The 15,629-nt window shown below is 40.5% G+C and overlaps 1 long non-coding RNA gene across 1 annotated transcript in view; it reads left to right on the top strand.

The window, feature by feature from the left end:
• Positions 1-15,629, top strand: part of LOC138765107 (uncharacterized) — a 57,006-nt gene that overhangs the window by 12,695 nt on the left and 28,682 nt on the right. Inside the window, exon 2 of the long non-coding RNA XR_011358477.1 lies at positions 6,172-6,221. This is a non-coding gene — a long non-coding RNA (uncharacterized lncRNA). The remainder of the gene's footprint in view (positions 1-6,171; positions 6,222-15,629) is intronic.

Raw genomic sequence — 15,629 nt, 5'->3', positions numbered from 1 at the left:
TAGTCAGAGAAAGCCTGGAATTGTTTTACTTCCTGTCCTGCTCCATTGATATTCCTTAACCCTTCCAAATTCTTATCATTGTCTCTTGACCCTGGGTTATCTTGTACTCCTCTCAAAACCAGTGTCCCCATTTCCAAATCCAAAAGGATTGGCCTGCCAAAACTTTAGTGTTTGAGTCCTAAAGATCTGAAATTCTCTCCCCCAAATTTTTATGTCTTTCTGTCTCTCATTTTTTTTAAAATCCAGAACTAAATTTTCTTTAGTCCCGACTGTGTTAATTCCTGACACAATTACTCTGTTTGGGTGAATTTCACTGTGTAAAGGAATGATGTTATAATTGTAAACAATATTTCCTTCCTTTTGGGTGAACCAAAACTACGAGATTTCAAATGTCAGATTTCAGATTAATTGTCAGAGTACATAAATGACATCACATACAACCCAAATTAATGTAATTAAACCAAGATTCTTTTTCTTGCACACTACCACATATTGGTTGTGAAAAAAAACTGTAAACTTGGTAAAGCAAAAAAAAACTCGTACCCAATGCATGTGTGAACAAGGAAAGAAATGTAAGCAAACCGGCTGCACCATACCGAGAGAAAAAAAATGAATAAAGTGCAAAAGTGAGAGTCCTTAAATATGTCCCTGATTGAGTTTATTGTTGAAGAGTCTGATGGTGGAGGGGGAGCAGCTGTTCCTGGACCTGGTGGCACTTGTACCTCTTTCTTGATTGTAGTAGCGAGAACAGAGCGTGTGCTGGGTGGTGTGGATCCTTGATGACTGCTGCTTCTCTCTGACGGCAGCGTTCCCTCTAGCTGTTCTAAATGGTGGGGAGGGTTTTTTCTGAGATGTCCTGAGCTTTGTTTACTCCCGTTTGCAGTGCTTTACATTCAGGGATATTGATTTCCCATTCCAGACCGTGGTGTAGCTAGTCAACACACTTCAGCACAAGATCCTCTGATTCTACCACATCCTTCAGTTTAGCATTGATTTACTCTGCACCCTTCATATCCCCCATTAAATAATATACTGCACCCCCCTCTGTAGCACCCTACCATTACCCTTATGCCTCACTGAAACATCCTGACATAATCTACACCTATAATGTAACACCTCTAATATGACCTCCACTGTTCACTGCAACAATCTTTGATTATGATTTTACTAATCTCTAAAATAATATTTTAATGAAAAAAAAACAGTTATTAACTTTGCAATGCATTGAAGTGAATGCATTTGACCTCATCACTTTGAATGTCACACTTTCTAGAGTGTCGCTTACAGTGATTTGGATTTATTTATTGGTTCGTTTTATAGTTCAAAGCTGTAAGTAGACTCTTGTTGCAAACAGCAAGCAGAGGAAACTGATTTCCAGCTCACTGTTACTCCTGTAATCCTCTACAACACAATCACAGTTGACTGCTACCTCAAGCTTACCCATTTAGTTCCTGGTTACTCCGTGTTAAAGAATCTGCTTCGCTGGCAGAGGAAATAGTCACCAAAGGACAGGGATTTAAGGTAAAGTAATGAGGCAACATGAAGGAGGATAAGGAATAGTTTTAATGTTGCAATAAGGATGTGGAATGCACAGAAGCTGCAGTAGAGCCAGTTGGATTAATAAGTTTGAAAGGGGATCTGAATGAACACTTGGAAAAAATTTGGGCCTTTTATAAAAGAGCAGAAAAATTGGATAGTTTGTGAAGACAGGATCAGTTGATAATCTTTTTTCTGTGCTGCATCATGTGGTGTATGATTTGATTATTCTACAATAATTGAATGATTATCTCATGATTTGGGAGATGAGTATGGGGTGCACCCTTTCATCTCAATCTCTTACTCCTTTGAGAACAAGACTGAAGTTTGAATGGACCAGCTTTTCCTGAAATTATGTTTCCTCAAAAATATTAACAGATGTTAAAGTTTGTCATCAGGTACTAAATACAAGTAAAAACCAGTTGCTATTTGATGCTGATCTTCCTCAGCCTGAAATGTTCACAAGGAGAATCGAATCACTGGGCAACCATGTTGAAAATATGGGCAGGGCCTGAAGGTCGGTGATGGGCCTGATGCTGCAAGATGAATGACATGAAGTGGGAAGAATCCCATTCCATTCACTTGGCCATTTGGCTGAGATGCTGGAAGACCAATCAGCTCCAGTGGTGTGAATAGGAAAATTCAAAGCTGATATATCTATGAAACTAAACAGTAGCCACAACATTTACAAAAGCAGGAGAGGAAAGCCAAGGAGGTTGAGAATGGAGATGAATCAGAGTAGGGAGGAAGGAATGTGATTTAAAAAAATACAAAGAATGCAATGAACTTAAGCAGTCAGGTGGTTAAAGGACACCACTGCTCTCTAAGGTCACAAACAGTAATGGCTTTGTTAAATATGTTCAGTTCTTTAACTTTCAAACACCAAACAATTCAAATAAAGAGCTGGTTTGTATAAACTGCAATGAAAGAAGAAAAAATGGTTGTTATCGAAATTGTTATTGCTTCTGATTATGGAGAATGCTTCTAATATGTCTTCTGTCTCATGACATGTTTTCTGTTGAATTTCTGGCTCCTTGCATCTGTTCCCAGTGAAACCTGTGGTTCTATATTTAGGGCTATATAGTAGGAATGAGAAGAATGGAATTTCCATTACTTCACTCCAATTTCAATTTTCTTGCTTTGGTAGATTTGTTTAATAGGTCAAGCACGTCGTTAGTCTCCACTTTGCACGGAGCCCAATGTTGCCCTCAATTAATATCTAAATGTCTTCTTTCTCTTTTCTTTTCCTCTGGCTATCCCTTGGGATTAAAGATGGTTTGCTTTTTCTCCAGTTTTGTTTTTTTTTGTCTGAGATGGCTAATGAGGCCAATGTGGGAATCATGGACTCTTTCAGAGATGGGCAAGTGATGGCTGCTGACAAGGATTGGGAGGTGGGTAGATCATAAGAACATGACAGAGGAGCATAAATAAGCTATTCAGCCCATCGAGTTTGCCCCATGATTTAATAATTAGCTGATCCATTTTCCCACTTAGCCCCAAGGTGTGGACCTCTGCCCATAACATTTGATGCCCCGGCAAATCAAGAACCTATCAATCTCCGTCTTGAATACACCCAATGATCTGTTGCCTGTGACAACAAATTCCACAGATTTACCTCACTCTGGCAAAATAAATTCTTCCGTATCTCTGTTCTAAGTGGATGCCCTTCAATCCTAAAGTTGTGCCCTCTTGTCCTAGGCACTTCCACTATGGAAAACAACCTTTCTGCATCTACTCTATCCGCGCCTTTCAATATTCAAAATGTTTCAATGAGGTCCCCTCTCTTTCTCCTAAATTCCAATGAATACATGCTAAGAGCTGTCAAACACAGCTCATATGATAACCCTTTCATTCCCACAATCATCCAAGTGAACCTCCTTTGAACCCTTTCCAATGTCAGCACACATTTTATAAATGAGGATCCCAAAACTGTTCCCAATGCTCCAAGTAATGTCTCATGGTTCATAAAGTGGTAGGATTCTTCTGTTGATTCTATGCATTCCTGATGCAGGGCCTCAAGATTCTCAATTCTATCCTGAATTTGATTTCTAGGAACCTTGGGTGTATGGATTCAGAATTAGCTTACCTATAGAAAGCAGAGAGTAATTGTCAATGGAAATATTCTGCCTAGAGTTCATGCACTGTACTGCAGGGATCTGTTGTGGGGCCCCCACTTTGCGTGATCTTTATAAATGACCTGGATGAAGGAGTAGGGGGATGGGTCTGTCAGTATGCCGGTGATACGAAGGTTGGAGGTGCTGTGGATAGTGTTCAAGGCTGTCGTAGGACACAACTGGATTATAGAGGGGATGCAGAGCTGGGCGGAAAGGTAGCAGATGCAATTCAAACTGGATGAATGCGAGGTGATGCATTTTGGAAAGTCTAACTTGAAGGCAGAGTACATGATTAATGGTTGGATACTTAACTATGTAGAGGAACAGAGGGACCTTAGGGTCCAAATCCATGGATTTCTGAAGTTCACCGTATAGGTTTATAGGATATTTAAGAAGTCCTATGATGTGCTGGGCTTCTTTTCAAGTGAATGAGTTCAGGAGTTGTGAGGTAATGTTGCAGCTCTGTAAATCTCTGATGAGACCACACTTGGAATATTGTGTTCAGTTCTGGTCACCTCATTACAGGAAAGATGTAGATGCTAAGGAGAGGGTCAAAGGAGATTTACCAGGATGTCGACTGGTTTTGAAAATATGTTACGAGGCAAGGTTAGCAGAGCTAGGGATTTTCTATTTGAAATAAAGAAATGACCGATGACTTAATAGAGGTCTACAAGATTATGAAAGGCATAGATAAAGTAATCAATCAGCACATTTTTCCCAGGGCATGAATAGCAAACACCAGAAGACATCAGTACAAAGTGAAGGGAGTAAAGTTTACGGGAGATATTAGGGGTATTTATTTTACACAGAGAGTTGTGGCTGCCTGGAATGCATTGTCAGTCGTGGTGATGGAGGCTGGAACAATAGAGGAATTTAAGAGACTCCCAGACGGACACATGAATGATAGAAAAATAGAGGATTATGAGATAGGGTGGGTTTCGTTTTCGTTTCAGAAGATATATATGGGTCAGAACAACATTATGGGTTGAAGGCCCTGTACTATGTTCCATGTTTCTATGTTCTTCACATTGAAAAGTCATTGACAAAATAATCCCCAGGAGTCAGTGGGTATGTTGTATTTCATCCTTGAATCATATTTTTTTACTCCCAAATGATAACTTTAATTCAGACATACAGCACAGTAACAGGCCCTTTCAGCCCAAGAGCCTGTGGCGCACAATTACATCTGACCTTCACCCCCGATACAGTTTTTGAACCTTGGGAGGATTCCGGAGGAAACCCATATAGACACAGGGAGTATGTAAAACAACTCCTTACAGATTCAAATCATGGCCCAAGTTGCTGGTGCTATAACAGCGATTTGCTAACCGCTACTCTAACCGTGCCACCCTTCGCTAACTGTGCCACCCTACACTAACCATGCCACCTGTTCCTCTTCCCATGACAGAGAAATCAAAGGACTCTGGTAACAACCTTTAGAACTGATTGTGAGTTGAGAGTAATAGAGAAGGAGCAGCTTATATTAACACAAATACCATGCCATTGTAATTTTATAGTGTGTGTTCTTAACCCCAGTGGTATCAACAAAAAAATACAATTCGACATACAAGTGAGAAAGATGGGACTGGCATGTTGGTTCTATGACTAACAGTAATTAAACATGGTAAACATTAAGGAGATCAGGTGGTTCCAGGAGGCTGAAGAAGGTTTGCAGGACTTCTTTGAGTGGTGGGTGGTGTTCAAGGACTCAGCTGAGAATCTGAACGATTACACCGGGGCTGTCACAGACTGTATCAAAACAGCTGTGGATGAGTGTATCCCCCAACAAATTGCTCAGTGTTTACCCCAACCAAAAGCACTGGATGAAAAACAGAATCTAGAACCTGCTAAGAGCCAAATCACAGGCATTTAAGTCCATAGGTCCAAATCAGTATAGAAGGAGCAGGTATAACCTGCAGAAAGCCTTCTCCCCGGCGAAATGGAATTTCTGGACAAAAATCAAAACCACAAGGAATACCCAACAGCTGTGATAGGTCCTAAATGACATAACCTGCCACAAAACAAAATCCAGTGGAGTAGAGTCTGAGGTACAAGCGAGTCGAAGTTAGATTTACCATTTAGGATGGAGGTCACATGATGTGCAACACTTTGTAATATCTTACTCATTTAATTTTCAAGTTTCACATTGTACTTAATGCCACATTTTGTATTATTTACAATATATAATATTACTTTATTTGTGACATTTGCTTAGTCTTAAAACTTTAAAAGTCCTCTGTGAAGCTTGACCTAACCTGGATTTTTTCAGGCAGAAGTTTGATGTAAGAGACAATCACTACAGAATCAGAGAGCACCTGTAACATAGCAACTGATCTCCAAAGCCTTTGACAGAAGTAGGTTTTAAACAAAAAATTGACATGTAAACAAATATTAGGACAGGTGATTAAATGATTGGTTAACAAGTTAGGAAGGTCATTGATGTGAAATGTTTGTGGTTTCTTTTTCCTCATATGCTACTTGACGAGCTGAATAATTTTAGCATTTTCGCTCTTTATTCAAGGTCGATTACAAGGAATGTCCAGAAAGGACATAAAAGAGTTACAGAGCGAGGTCAGTTTGATTTCAAGTGCAAGTTCAAGTTTACTTTACAAGTCTTTGGCTTGGCTTCGCGGACGAAGATTTATGGAGGGGGTAAAAAGTCCACGTCAGCTGCAGGCTCGTTTGTGGCTGACAAGTCCGATGCGGGACAGGCAGACACGATTGCAGCGGTTGCAGGGGAAAATTGGTGGGTTGGGGTTGGGTGTTGGGTTTTTCCTCCTTTGCCTTTTGTCAGTGAGGTGGGCTCTGCGGTCTTCTTCAAAGGAGGTTGCTGCCCGCCAAACTGTGAGGCGCCAAGATGCACGGTTTGAGGCGATATCAGCCCACTGGCAGTGGTCAATGTGGCAGGCACCAAGAGATTTCTTTAGGCAGTCCTTGTACCTTTTCTTTGGTGCACCTCTGTCACGGTGGCCAGTGGAGAGCTCGCCATATAACACGATCTTGGGAAGGCGATGGTCCTCCATTCTGGAGACGTGACCCATCCAGCGCAGCTGGATCTTCAGCAGCGTGGACTCGATGCTGTCGACCTCTGCCATCTCGAGTACTTCGACGTTAGGGATGTAAGCGCTCCAATGGATGTTGAGGATGGAGCGGAGACAACGCTGGTGGAAGCGTTCTAGGAGCCGTAGGTGGTGCCGGTAGAGGACCCATGATTCGGAGCCGAACAGGAGTGTGGGTATGACAACGGCTCTGTATACGCTTATCTTTGTGAGGTTTTTCAACAAAATTGCGTCTCTGTTCCTCGGAGCAACACACTGCAGATACACATACAGGCAAACAATATACATATGCACAGTATGTATATAAAAATAATTAAGTATTATTATTAAATAAATAGTTGAGTTATGGAGGGTTTACATGAGTAGTTCATCAGTCGTTCAGCAGACACACTGCCTATGGGAAGAAGCTGCCTCTCAAGTCTGGTGGTTCCGGCTCCAGTAAATAATGCCCTGATTAAAATTGAAGGTGAGTACAAGGCCAGAACTAGGGAATGTAAACACCTCATGAACTGGTTGTGTTGTCAGAGGTTTAAGGAAAAGGGTGTACATATATATCCATGAGAGGATTTCAGTGTGAGGGTGTGCTTGAATCACTGCCTCCTGAACAATATGTATGGGGTTGTGGGTTAATTAATTGGGTGTGATTGGGCGGCATGGGTTTTGATGGTTGGAATCTGCTTCAACTATGTTGTAAGTATCAGTTTTGTTGCAAGAGACTTTTTTGACTGACTTCTTATTTTCTCCCCATTGTTCAGTGTTATCGAATAATAAAGCACACGGACTGGCTCTTCAGATCACCATATCCAAAGCAACCATCATGTACCTATCCATTTTGACTCCACTTATTATAATCCATAGCATTTGATATCTTAATAATTCATGCGCTTGTCGAAGCTGTGGCTTATTTCTCATCAGTACTGTATGCAATGAGGCTTGATTTAAAGGCTGATTAAGTGAATTTTCCTTCAACGTTAATTTAAGCCATATACCAAGAAATCCAGAGCTCCTTTCTCTGAAACTATGAGTTGGTTTCGAGCATGATGAAATGAGGATCAATGAACATCAGAGGAGCTTGTACTTGATGCTGAAGGCAGTGTTGAGCTACTAATTTTCACCAGGGAAGAGTATGTTTCCAAAGTGATGGTGAAGGAACTCACTGATGAGACACTAGATGAGTTAAAATTTGGTCACATGGAGGTTCAGAAAAGTCAGCTGATCGTTGAGGACCATTGAAGGCATCCTAGGATTTTGAGGGAGGTACATGAAGAATTCACGGTAGCACTGACTGTAATCTTTCAATTCTTTTTTTTAAATATGAGGAATGGAAAGTGGTTTCAGAGGAATGGAGAATGGTGAATGTTACTTCCTTGTACATAAACGGGAGCAAGAATAAATAAAGTCCAGTTATTTCAAGTTATAGCAATGCTGATTTGGAACAGGATTAATAGATTAATATGCAGGAAAATAAGCTAATTAAGGTCACCATTGGATTGTAATGTCAAATTTAAGCAAATTGTTAGAAGTTTTTGGTGCAGCGGTGGATAGAGTTCATCAGGATAACATAATCATTATGGTATATGTGAACTACTAAATTGAAACATGACATAAAGTAGATTTTGTCAGTAAGATTATGAAGTTGCCTTTAATCATAAACAATGGAGAGTCATGCTGAATGATTTTCAGACCAGAGAAAGATGAATAGTTGTTCCCCAGGGATCCATGCTTGAATCGTTGCTCTTTTGAACTCAGTTAATAACCTACATTTATGGGGGCAAGGCACAATTTCAACCATTCCGCCATCAGACACATATTTCCCTCTCCTCCCCTCTCCGTCTTCCTCAAGGACTGCTTCCTCTGTGACTTTGGCACCTACACTTGTGACTGCAGGAGATACTCCCCTTGTGCCCACAATTCCTCCCTCACCACCAGTCGGACCCCCAAACTGTCCTTCCAAGTGAATGGACACTTCCCTTGTGAATCTGCAGGGGTTATCTACTGCACCCAGTGCTCCCATTGTGGGCTCCTCTACATCAGAGAGACAGAGCATAGACGGGGAGATCGCTGTGTTGAGCACCTTGGCTCTGTCCACCATAATAACATGGATCTCCCAATGCCACCCATTTCAATTCCCCATCCAATTCTCTTGTTGACATGTCTGTTAATGATCTCATGCACTGCCAGACTGAGACCATCTACAAATTGGAGGAAGACACCTCATCTTCCGACTGGGCACCCTTCAACCGGATGGAATTAACGTTGACTTCTCCGGTTTCCATTAAACCCCTCTCCCCAACTTCTTTCTCCTGTCTCCTTTCAACCAGATCTCTCTCTCTCGATCTCTCTCTCTCCCCTTTTCCATTTTTCCTTTTCACTCTGTCTTCTTTCACAGAGCCAAAATCAATTTACACCTTTCCTCTTATTGTATCCAATTAAAACCTGTGTTTGTGGGTCTGGATTCCTTCCCCTCCCATTTTTACCCCTTTCTCTCCCCAGTCTTTTATTCAGCCAACTGCCTGCTATTTACTTATATCTTAAAGAAGGACATCAGCAATATATAACATTATAACAATTTACGGAGCGGAAACAGGCCATGTTGGCCTTTCGAGTCCGCACCAGTTCACTGATTTTGTGCACCCTCTTCAGGCATTGGTCCCGGTAGATCTTCATTCAATAACGATGGGCAAATTCAATGCAGGTGGAATCAGTCATAGAAATGTTTGTGAAACGTGCAGTTCAATACTTCTGGGCACATTTAATACAGGGTCAATCTGTTTTGGGAGGATCAGTGGAATATGTTTCCTCAAAGACTTACCTTTTCGTAGTTTTCTATTAAAATTTCAACAACTATATTCTGAAACTTGATATCCATAATTGCGGCTACAGTCTCCTCCTGCGGTCTGAACAGCTATCTTTACCTTCTATGGACGCTGCGAGACCAGCTGAGTTACTCCAGTATTTCAGTATGTTTTTACTATAATGACAGCATCTGCAGACTTTTGTGTATCACAATTTCAAAATTCTTGGATGGGATCAAGCTTGGCAGAATCATAAACTGTGAAGTGGTAAAATGCAACAGACTTGTGTAATGTGCAGGCAGGTTGAAAATGAAGTTTAATATGGAGAAATGTGAGGTGATGCATTTTGGTCAGAAGGACGAGAGGCAATGTAGAATAAAATATAGTGTTCTGAAAGTGATGCAGGAGCAGAGAGACCTTGGGTACAGGTGCATAAGTTATTGAAAATGGCAGGGGCAACTTGACAAAGTTGTTAACATGTATACAATTCTGATTTTATCAATGGAAGCATAGAGAACAAAAAGCAGCAAGTCATGTTCAATCTTTTTAAAAAAAACAGGACCCTTGCATTTATTTCTGGTTACCTCATTATATAGTATAAAGGATGCAAAAGCATTTAGAAATGGTCCTGAGAAGATTAACTAGAATAATTCCTGGGCTGAGGGAAATTGTTACAAGGATATATTAGAGAGGCTGCAACTGTTTTCTTTCAAGAAGATGATGAGGGGTAATTTTATAAAAGTAAAAAATGATGATGATATGTCAGGAAAAAAATGGATTATGGGGAGCTGTTCCTATTGATGGAGGGGTTGCAGGCTAAACGTCACGGCTGATCGAGGAAAATAATTAAGAGTGACTTGAGGAAGAATTTCTCCACCCAATGTGGAATGTACTGCCTGCAGATGTATTGGAGGCAGATTCCATTGTGGCCTTCAAGAGGCAACTGGTTAAGTAAATGGTGAGGAAAAAGAATACTCGCCTGTAGGAAAAAGAATCTTACGGTTGTACATGATGTCACATTCTTATTCTGACAATAAATCTGAAATCTGACCACAAAACTATTCATCGCCATTGAAACTCACCCTGTTCATGATTTATTTTTCAAGGAAGAAAGTCTGCTTCCCCCATATAGTTTGGACTTATTCACGATTCTAATATCCCCCAAAGCAGTTGACTTTTAAATGTCCTGTGTGATGACAACCCACTCAATTCCAGATTTCAGATTTATTGTCAGAGTACATACATGACATCACATATAACCCTGAGATTCTTTTTCCTTCTGGCGAGGCAGTTTGACCACTTACTGGTAGTACAAAAAAACTGTACTCAACACACACACAAGTAAACAAATAAAAAAAATTAAACTGACTGTACAACAGAGATAGAAAGAGAAAAATCAAAAAAGTGCATGTAAGAGTCCTTAAGTGAGTCCCTGATTGAGTTTATTGTCTGATGGTGGAGGGGCAGTAGCTATTCCTGAACCTATTGGTACAAGTCATGTGGCACCTGTACCTCTTTCCTAGTGGTTGGGGTAATTTAAGGGGTAATTAGTGATGGACAACAAATTCCACTGATGCAGTATGAATAATTAAATTTTAATCTGATGTGATAATGATTATTGCAGCTGGTTACGATGAATGTGCAATGACAACGTTTTTCCTTTACTACTGTATTCGATTTCTGCTGCAAGCACTGTCTACGTTTCAGCCTGAATATTTTCACCTAATGCATGATGTTCACAGTAAAGTTATCTTTGAATCATATACCAGCTGGCAACCTGATATCCTGTTCCAAAGGGAACTAGTCTTCAACTCTGACAGGTTTATGGAGGAGAAGTTTGTTGTTGAAAATCTGACTGAACTGTGGATATGTTCAAAATATTTTTTTTTTAATTTCCATGTATATTGAGTTCATGGAAAAATAACCAGAATCCAAATGGACTTATTTGGAAATATTGGCCAGATTCCCAACGATACTCCTGTTTAAAAAAATGCTCTGGCAAAAAATCTAAAGATGCTGCCTTAAATTGTTGGAAAGATTTTCAAATGTTATTGCATGGAAATATGTGAAGGGTAGATCTATGGAAGTCTCAACAATGATCTCAGAGGCTGTTGATGAGGATGTCTCCTACAAACTTGTGAACAGCATCTAAAAATTGTAATTCAGTGGGAATTAAGTAATTGCCATAAAGGTTTGGTTACAAAGACGAGATGTCTAAAGATATTCATACAAATATAGACTAGTATTTATGACATAATTTTATCCATTGGTTCATGATATCGGACAATATTGCAGTGCAGTTCAAAGCCATTCAACATATCTACACATGGTGATTCTTTGAAAGAATGATCTAAATAGTCCTACTCTCTTGTGATCTTCTCATTATACATAAACATAAATGCTAAGCAATTGTACAAATGAAGGAGTCAAGAATGCATTGAATTCTTTTTTAAGGTTATAATTGAATTTGCTTTCAGGTAGTTGCTTCCAATTCCTCATTCACTGTAAAATTCTATCTTCTTTGCCAAAATTCTTTTGCCAATCATGGTATTTTGGTGTTCTCCTGCTATTGAACCTTCCGCCAATGGAAGTAGTCCCTCTTTATTTATCAAACTGTGTATGATTAATTAAGAAGGAATATGAATGTTGTGTGTGTCATAATCCCAGATAGATTTGAATGGTGCAGTCTAATTCCCTTCCCCAAGAGGATCCCATGGAGTTTTGTGCAGATCTGAATTTAAATTTAAAATTTTAAATCCTCCTCATTTAAGAAAAAAACCTGCTGATGTTGGAGAGTATTCAGAACAGGTTCACAAGGATGATTCTGGGAATTCAAAGGGTTATCATATGAGGAGTGTTTGACAGCTTTTGGCACGTACTCATTGGAATTTAGGAGAAGGGGGGAATCTCATTGAAACATTTTGAATATTAAAGGCAGGGCAGAGTAGATGTAGAAAGTTTGTTTCCCATAGTGGGAGAGTATAAGACAAAAGGGCACAATTTCAAGACTGAAGTGCAGCCCACTTAGAACAGAGATGCGGAGAAACTTCTTTTGCCAGAGGGTGGTAAATCTGTGCCATTAGTGTTTGTGGAGATCTAGTCATTGGGTGTATTTAAGGGTGAGAGTGGTAGGTTCTTGATTAGCCAGGGCATCAAAGGTTGTGAGGAGAAGGCTGGGCCGTGGGAGTGAATGGTAAAATGGATCGGCAAATGATTGAATGGCAGGGCAGACTTGATGGTCCTTTGTCTTATGGTCTCTCAGTTTTAAAAATAATGAAACATTAAATAGCAGGGAAAAATGATTATTGAAAGTATTATCTAACTTTAGAAGCAATGCTGCTGAGATTCACTGCAGTAACCATTGGTGTTTTCCTGCTACTAAACCTTCTGCCAATAAAAGTAGTTCCTCTTTATTTCTCAAACTTCATAAGGTTATGGCAGATATATCAAATTATAACTTAATTTGAAAATCAAAATAACTGATAACATCTGAAGTCTGAAATTTAAAAAAAATAGCTGGAAACAGAAGGCCAGTCAGTATATGTGGACAGAGAAGCAGAGCTAATGTTTCAAGACAAAGACTTCTTGTTGGCGAGGTGGGGTTGCACGGTTAGCGTAGCGATTTATGCAACACCTTTACAGCGCCAGTGATCAGGACCGGGGTTTGAGTCCTGCACTGCTTGTAAGGAATTTTTACAGTCTCCCTGTGTCTGAGTAGGTTTTCCCTGGGTGGCTCCAATTTCATCTCACTGATCGAAACGTAGGTTAATGGAGTGTAAATTGGGCGGCATGGGCTCGAAGGCCGAAATGATCTGTTATAGGGCTGTATATCTAATTTTTTTTTAATTTCTAAGAAGAAATGAAAGCACAATGCTGGAGAAACTCAGCAGTTATTTAATTTTTCATTATTTTTAAAACTGAGAGGTTCTTGGGGAAGGGACCATTAAAACAAGTCTGGGATTAGGACACACATCTGATTCATAGCCCCTCCTAATTAATCTGATTACTGCTTGGTTCAGACACTGGTTCATGCTCTGGAAGTTAGCTTAGATTTGCATCATGGTCCTTCATCCAGCATAAGGGAAGAGGTAGGCTGTGGGTCAGAACACAAGACTTCTACTTTAGAAACTACAGCTAACTTAAATGATTAAGCTTTTCAGTGAGATGCAGCAAGAAGGTTTGTGGGAAAACCAATGTGAAGCATTGAAGAGTAGACCTGAATCCATTTCCAGCATGAAATGGTGCTTACCTCTGACTCAATAGCCTTAGATTCATCCATCAGAGTGGCACTGATGTGAATTTTTGGAGCTAAGAGCAGCGCTCATTATGAAATATGTTGATCATCCATAATCCAAGAATTAATTTCTCTTTCATTCTGTATTTCATTTCCTGTCTAGATATGCGCCTCTTTGGTTAATTTCATTTTTTTTAAATTCTGCTTGCTGCTAATGGGTCAGATCTGGCCAATGCCAATATTTACACTGGGGCTTAACTATATATTTATTTGGGCCATCTCAGTGTTCATGCTAGCAGTATTATCTGCCAACCAGTTGTCTGCATTTCTGGCTACCCCACTCTTCTCTTTGGCTTGGCTTCGCGGACAAAGATTTATGGAGGGGGTAAATGTCCACGTCAGCTGCAGGCTCGTTTGTGGCTGACAAGTCCGATGCGGGACAGGCAGACACGGTTGCAGCGGTTGCAGGTGAAAATTGGTTGGTTGGGGTTGGGTGTTGGGTTTTTCCTCCTTTGCCTTTTGTCAGTGAGGTGGGCTCTGCGGTCTTCTTCAAAGGAGGTTGCTGCCCGCCGAACTGTGAGGCGCCAAGATGCACGGTTTGAGGTGATATCAGCCCACTGGCGGTGGTCAATGTGGCAGGCACCAAGAGATTTCTTTAGGCAGTCCTTGTATCTTTTCTTTGGTGCACCTCTGTCACGGTGGCCAGTGGAGAGCTCGCCATATAACACGATCTTGGGAAGGCGATGGTCCTCCATTCTGGAGACGTGACCCACCCAGCGCAGCTGGATCTTCAGTACCCCACTACTATTACAGTGAACTCTCCTGGTATAACAGTGACTGATGGTGCAAAGTGAACATCTGCAGGCTTCATTCAGGAATCAGTTGGAAAATCTGCCCACTGAGCTTGTGCCAGGTTAAACAAACAAGGAAATTAGCTTCTGAGAGAAAGATAAGTGGAATTTCTTTAATTTTATGAAGTTAGTTTAAAGATTTTTGAGTGGGCCTGTGTGTGTATTCATGTTTGCTTGTTTGTGGCTGTGTGCGTGCATGCATTTGTATCTGTGTTGTGCATGCATACATATCTTTGTTGTTGACCATACATATGTCTATGCATTGGTCTTTCAACTAAAAATAGTTTTATTTTAGCATTATCTTTTTTGTTAATAAGTGATTTGTATAAGGCAGTGGACAAACATCCAAAACCAGCAATACTCGCTAGTCAGCCTAAGAGTTTGGCCTTCTGTTGAAGGAAGGAGCTGAAGGATCTTAGAGCCTCCTGGTGTTGAATGTTGGAGACAGATTATGGTCATGGGGACCCAGTTGGCACCAGGACATTTGAAACTGTTCAAGTTGAAGAGAGTATCAGAGATGTCACAAACTTAAATGCTAAGCATTTGCACAAATGAAGGAGTCAAGGTGGGTAAAAGGTTCATAGTTTGGGTTGAGGACTCCTGGCCAAAGAAATTGGAGGTAAAAGTGGCAGAAGGATAACCCAAGGCCATGTTGTCATGGAATTCAGTAAAACGGAGATTGAAGGGAACATATCTGGGTCCTGATCCCCTGGAATTAGAAAAGTTGTTGGAAATATAGCAGAGGATGGAACTAGGAAAGTGATAGGATTAGAGGAGCATGAAGGAAGAGAAGGATTGAGAAAAGTTTTGGAATTAGACATTTTCTGAAATTAGTGATTCATGATTTCAGAAAGGAATAGATGTTCTTGGTTGCAGCACTGTATGCAGTGAAAGGTAAAGTGAAACCTGTAAAGTGACACCTTTGAAGTAGGAGATTTTGTTTTGCAGAGGGCATATTCAAGAGCAGGCAAGCACCAATGCGCTGCATAGAACGTTGATCTCAGTGTGCAATAAGAGCAGTGTATTAAAAAATGCCGGTT

The sequence above is a fragment of the Narcine bancroftii genome, chromosome 5 (genome assembly GCF_036971445.1).
Source record: "Narcine bancroftii isolate sNarBan1 chromosome 5, sNarBan1.hap1, whole genome shotgun sequence".
In the NCBI taxonomy this organism is placed as follows: domain Eukaryota; kingdom Metazoa; phylum Chordata; class Chondrichthyes; order Torpediniformes; family Narcinidae; genus Narcine; species Narcine bancroftii.
The sequence above is the reverse complement of the archived record's forward strand: the minus strand, read 5'-3'. Positions and strand labels throughout refer to the sequence as shown.